The following is a 6019-nucleotide window of genomic DNA, read 5'->3' as shown; positions in this document are numbered from 1 at the left end:
TCCGGGGGAGCGTTAACTCCCCCCTTCGGCGATGTCCCCTCCTGGAGATAGCGCATCAGTTTACACTGATGCGATGTCTCCTGTCCCCCTGCCGGCTGCACTGAGCATGGTTTTTCCCATTTTGAGACAAAAATTTGTACTGCGGTTAGATCTGAATAAGGGTCATAGAACGACTACACCTCTTTGCAGGCAGGAGACTGAGCAACACAAAACCTGTTCTCAGCAGGAGCAATGGAGTGCAGCTCAGTGGACTGGGAGTTCATCCATGAAAGGAGAGACTATCACCAGCAGGGATCTGAATACAGGAAGGGGTTTTCACCCAAAGCTGGCCAATGGCTACTGTCCTGCTGCACGTCGCTGAATCCCTTCCGGCATAATTAATTACTTACCTAGCAACCGAGAATGCCATCTGAGTCCGGCGTCTCCGTTGTTAGGCACCCGGTGGCTCCCATGCGTTGCCGGGAGTCGGGCGGAAGCCGCCGCCCCCTACATTCAGTGGTAACTCAACGTCCGAGTCGCCGGACTACGGCCCGGGACCTCTACTGCGGCACCTTACAGCATAATAGTGATGCGACTGTAAGGTGTAGTTTTACTAGTGCATGAAGTTGTAGTTTTACGATTATTTGCAAAGGTATAAGATACAACTCATACTGAATTAAGCCCAATATGTACAACATTTTTTTTTTAAGTATCACATGACCAATAGATGGCAGTCCAACATAGCTCTGTACACAACAAATGGTATTCCCAAGTGGCGCTGTAGTCTCCTCTCAAGAGATATATGAATCTCGATCACCAAAGGGGATGGAATTGAATCTCCCTCCTTCTGTCCAGTCGTTTCTTAAAGACAACCACAACTGACCTGGGTAAAATTCCCTATGTGCCCGTAATGGTTTCTTTAAGCTTCCACCGCCTCTGCATGTACAAGGGACGTTTTCAAATCAGTAGATCATCAGGACCCCATGAAAAAGTGAACTCACCAGAATCAGGTGCCCTATGTGCATGGAAAGGTTTCTTTAGCCTCCAAGCTCCCACAAGAAGACAGCTTACTCCGTGAGATTCTTGCGGTGTCCAAAAACATTTATTTGCATCAACAATAAAAAGGCATAAAAATGGATTAAAAAGTGGGAAGGAAATCCCAAGGTGTGTGATGGTCTGGGTTACCTCCCAATCCGGATAGAAGGCCTTCTATCCGGATTGGGAGGTAACCCAGACCATCACACACCTTGGGATTTCCTTCCCACTTTTTAATCCATTTTTATGCCTTTTTATTGTTGATGCAAATAAATGTTTTTGGACACCGCAAGAATCTCACGGAGTAAGCTGTCTTCTTGTGGGAGCTTGGAGGCTAAAGAAACCTTTCCATGCACATAGGGCACCTGATTCTGGTGAGTTCACTTTTTCATGGGGTCCTGATGATCTACTGATTTGAAAACGTCCCTTGTACATGCAGAGGCGGTGGAAGCTTAAAGAAACCATTACGGGCACATAGGGAATTTTACCCAGGTCAGTTGTGGTTGTCTTTAAGAAACGACTGGACAGAAGGAGGGAGATTCAATTCCATCCCCTTTGGTGATCGAGATTCATATATCTCTTGAGAGGAGACTACAGCGCCACTTGGGAATACCATTTGTTGTGTATTGTTTATGTTTTGAGGTTCGGGAACCTCAAGGTATTTCCCTAGGCTGCAGTAGTCTGGGCGCAGTCATTATTTTCATAATTTTGTGTCAACATAGCTCTGTGTTATAAAAGCAGCAGATGACTGTTCACATGATGTTTTGAAGAAAATCATAGCTAGACCGATCCATGCTGACAGGAGAAGTGTGAACGGCCATCTGCTGTGAAATTTTATTTTGTTTTGTATGTTCTTGAAATGTTGGTTATACAGCAGATTAACCTTAAATATACATGCATGCAATGACAACATATTGTGTTGCTCACCATTTTTCGCATGCAGGAGCGCTTTGTTAACAATATGGAGTCAGAGGAGTAGCTAGGTGACATGGTGGCCGGAGCAACAGTATCCACATGGATCACATGGTCCAATTACAGAGTACATAAAGAAATAAGCTAAATAGGAAAGAGTGCTTAAAAGCCCCTATACGCTTGTCCGATTTGGGCCCGATTCTGACAGATCATCATACCTCCCAACTTCTGACCCGAAGAAATAGGGACACTCGCGCGGCGAAGCGCCCGAAAAAGGGTGGGGCGTATGCAAATGAGGGCGCGGCTTATGCTAATTAGCCGCACCCTCATTTTCATACGAGAATAGACGCTGTGCGCATGCGCACAGCGTCTATTCTACTAGATTGGGGGGTCTCCCAACTGCCACCCCCCGCAGCGGGACAATGCCTGACGCGGGTGGGACAGCGGGACAGGACCCGAAAATCGGGACTGTCCCGCTGTAATCGTGACAGTTGGGAGGTATGGATCATGCCCAAATCAGATGTGTCTGACAGTAAAAAGACTACTATTGGACAACAGGGCAAAGGTCGACAAGTTTTAGGTCGCCATGTTCAAAAGATTGTCATGGAAAAAGGTCGCCAAGAGTTTTTCATGATATTTAAAAGAAAAATTACTTTGCATAGAAGGGAGAATATATATAAGGTACTTGTGAGTTATCCGGGCTGCCGATTTTTTCATCGCGCCCGAAATCGTGGGCATCGCGTCGGTCGTGGCCGTTATAAGGAGCCGCGACGCGATGCCCACGATTTCCCATAGACAGTAATGTTAAAAGACACGATGGACCCGATTTCCGACACGATTTCCCATAGACAGTAATGTTAAAAGACGCGATGGACCCGATTTCCCATAGACAGCAATGTTAAAATAAAATTACAATGTGAAATTGGCCAATATGTTTTTAAAAAAAATGTTTCATGGCCCCCCACCACCGTTAACGCCACCCCGCTATTGACGCCAACCCGAAGCGTGGCGAGCGCAGCGAGCCCGCGAGGGGCGGCAATACGCGTCCTCCGACCTTTTCATGCCCTACTATCCACTAGGGCGTGGAGTGAGAATAGAATAGTGTGGCGAGCGCAGCGAGCCACCGAGCCCGAAGCGTGGCGAGCGCAGCAAGCCCCGCGAGGGGACGCGGACACCTGTGAAGCCCGCAAGGGCACGCGGATACCTGTGAAGGTGTCCGCGTCCCCTCGCGGGGCTCGCTGCGCTCGCCACGCTTCGGGCTCGGTGGCTCGCTGCGCTCGCCACACTATTCTATTCTCACTCCACGCCCTAGTGGATAGTAGGGCATGAAAAGGTCGGAGGACGCGTACCGCCGCCCCTCGCGGGCTCGCTGCGCTCGCCACGCTTCGGGTTGGCGTCAATAGCGGGGTGGCGTTAACGGTGGTGGGGGGCCATGAAACATTTTTTTTAAAAACATATTGCCCAATTTCACATTGTAATTTTATTTTAACATTGCTGTCTATGGGAAATCGGGTCCATCGCGTCTTTTAACATTACTGTCTATGGGAAATCGTGTCGGAAATCGGGTCCATCGTGTCTTTTAACATTACTGTCTATGGGAAATCGTGGGCATCGCGTCGCGGCCCCTTATAACGGCCACGACCGACGCGATGCCCCCGATATCGTGTCTTTTAACATTACTGTCTATGGGAAATCGGGGGCATCGCGTCGCGGCCCCTTATAACGGCCACGACCGACGCGATGCCCCCGATTTGGAGCTAAATCGTGGGCATCGCGGCGGTCGGGTGTCCTTAAGGTAACCAAACTTAAGGACAAAATCGGCAGCCCGGATAACTCACATGTACCGAATATAAGTGTGCCGAGCACATACATTAATATGGCGGTACATTAATATGGCGGTACATTAATATGGCGGTACACTAATATGGTGTCCATGTCAACATAGACACCAAAAATTAAAAAACTAATTTGACCTTTTCCCATCTTGACCTTTTGCTTGTGTCAACCTTTTGAACATGTCGATATAAACCACGATGACCTTTGTAAAGACCTTTGGCTTGTCTACCAATATTGGTCGACCTATTGACTGTCAATCTAATTACTATTGACAAAACGATCCACAACCACAGCAGATGACAGTAAAAAAAAGTATCAGGGTGGCAGAAAACCACAAAGATCTTTTAAACTCGTCAGAGCTTATATTGTAAATGGGAGGGGCGGACAGACATGAGTGCCACAGATTCGGAAGACACTGAGTGCTGAATGCTAGCATGGCCGCCAATAGGGTGCTGTGGGTACAGCTGCCCCAGGCTCCGGGCCTCTGGATGGGCCCGGGCAGCTCATTTTGCTTGCCGCAACCCCGTCACCAGCCAGTGCTGCATTTTACTTGGCCACCAGCATCCTGAGTTGAAGAAGCCTGCGCTCCGGGACCTCCGGGCTGCAGCTCAGAGGAAGAGAAGATGGGGAAACAGGAGCCAGTTTACGAAGGGAGGGACAGTTTACGGAGGGTCCCGGGCCCCAAAATTCCTGATGGTGGGCCTGAGTGATAGGATGACATTTTGCTGGGTTTCAGGGCCGGCGCTACCCACTCAGCAGCTCCTGCAAAGCAGGGAGGCGCCATGCTGAAAAGGCGCTGTCTCCCTCCCTGCTCTGCTAAAGCTGCCTCAGCCCTCACTGTCACTGCCTCCTGCATGCCGCCCGCAGTGCCTGTCTGAGATCGGACGGCAGTATGGAGAGGCTGAGCAGCTCCCTGCACTGCGCACACACTGTCCTCCTCCTGTTACCTGCCCCCTCTTCCTCACGGACACTTTGGCTGAGGCATGTAGCGCTGTCTGTGAATGCCTGGATGACATGTCATGTCCGGATCCGCCCCCTACCCATTGCTCCCTGCGCCTGTCAGCTGTCAATCAAATGACGAACAGGCAGCAGCGCCGCCTCCCCTTCCTTCCCTCTTCTCAGTGTGCTGTGCCAGTGCCACTGCCAGTCCTCAACACTCCGCCCCCTCTATCTCCTCCCCTCTTCTACCATCTCCTCCTTCTTTCCCCTCCATTCCCCCTCTGTCACGAGTGCTGCACATACTTTTTGTACTGCTTTCTGATCGCATTGCGCACACATTGCATGCATGCCGTGTGATGCGATCTAGCACATAACGTATGCGATTCTCGCAGTGTGTATGGGCACCTTTAGTGCCTGCAACATTTTGCGGACACAGCACTGAGATAGTGTATGCATATATGTACATGCACCCAAGATCCTCCATAGGATCGCATGAAAGCAAAACTAACCCAAAGAAGTTTTTTAAATACATAAATAGTAAACGTTTAATTAACCCCTTCCCGACAATTGACGTACATTTACGTCATGGTCGGGAAGTACTTCCCGACACATGGCGTAAATGTACGTCATGGCATTTAACTGTCACCGCGTCTATAGACGCGGTGACAGTTTCAACATGTCTGCTGTCCCTGACAGCAGACATGTCCGTGCATGCCCAGGGGGGGCTGCGATGCCGCCCCCCCCGTCGGCGATCGCTGTGATTGGCTGTTCAGTGTGAACAGCCAATTACAGCGTTTTCTGTGTCACCGGCGAATAACGTTCGCCGGTGACACGCGATCGGAGGTGATTGGTGCTGTAAAGTACAGCACCAATCACCGCGGGGTGTAAGGGTGACACTGGTGTCACCCCACCTCACCCCGCCCGCCCCCAAAGGCCGTGATTGGTCCGTCGGACCGACGGACCAATCACAGCCATGGAGGGGGGTTTAAACTAACGGTGACTGCACTGCAGACGCCATTCCGGTCTGGAATTGCGTGCAGTGCGGTCACCGTGCCAATCTGCCGCGATATACTGACCAGAACCTTGCAAAATACTTACCTGATCCTTGCAAATATCTTGGCTGCTTCATCTGTGCTTGTAGTGTGCTGGATGCTTCCTGGATCCTGTTACTTGTGACTTCCTGTGAACTTGTGCTGCTGCAGTGTAATAGCGTTAGTTAGATAGAGAGAGATAGAGAGAGATAGTGTCAGATAGTGTCAGAGAGTGCTGTATTTTGTGCTGCTGCAGTGTGATATAGTTATAGAGAGAGAGATAGAGA

Source organism: Crinia signifera, chromosome 12, assembly GCF_055691185.1.
Source record: "Crinia signifera chromosome 12, ASM5569118v1, whole genome shotgun sequence".
NCBI lineage: Eukaryota > Metazoa > Chordata > Amphibia > Anura > Myobatrachidae > Crinia > Crinia signifera.
This window is presented reverse-complemented; position numbering follows the sequence as displayed.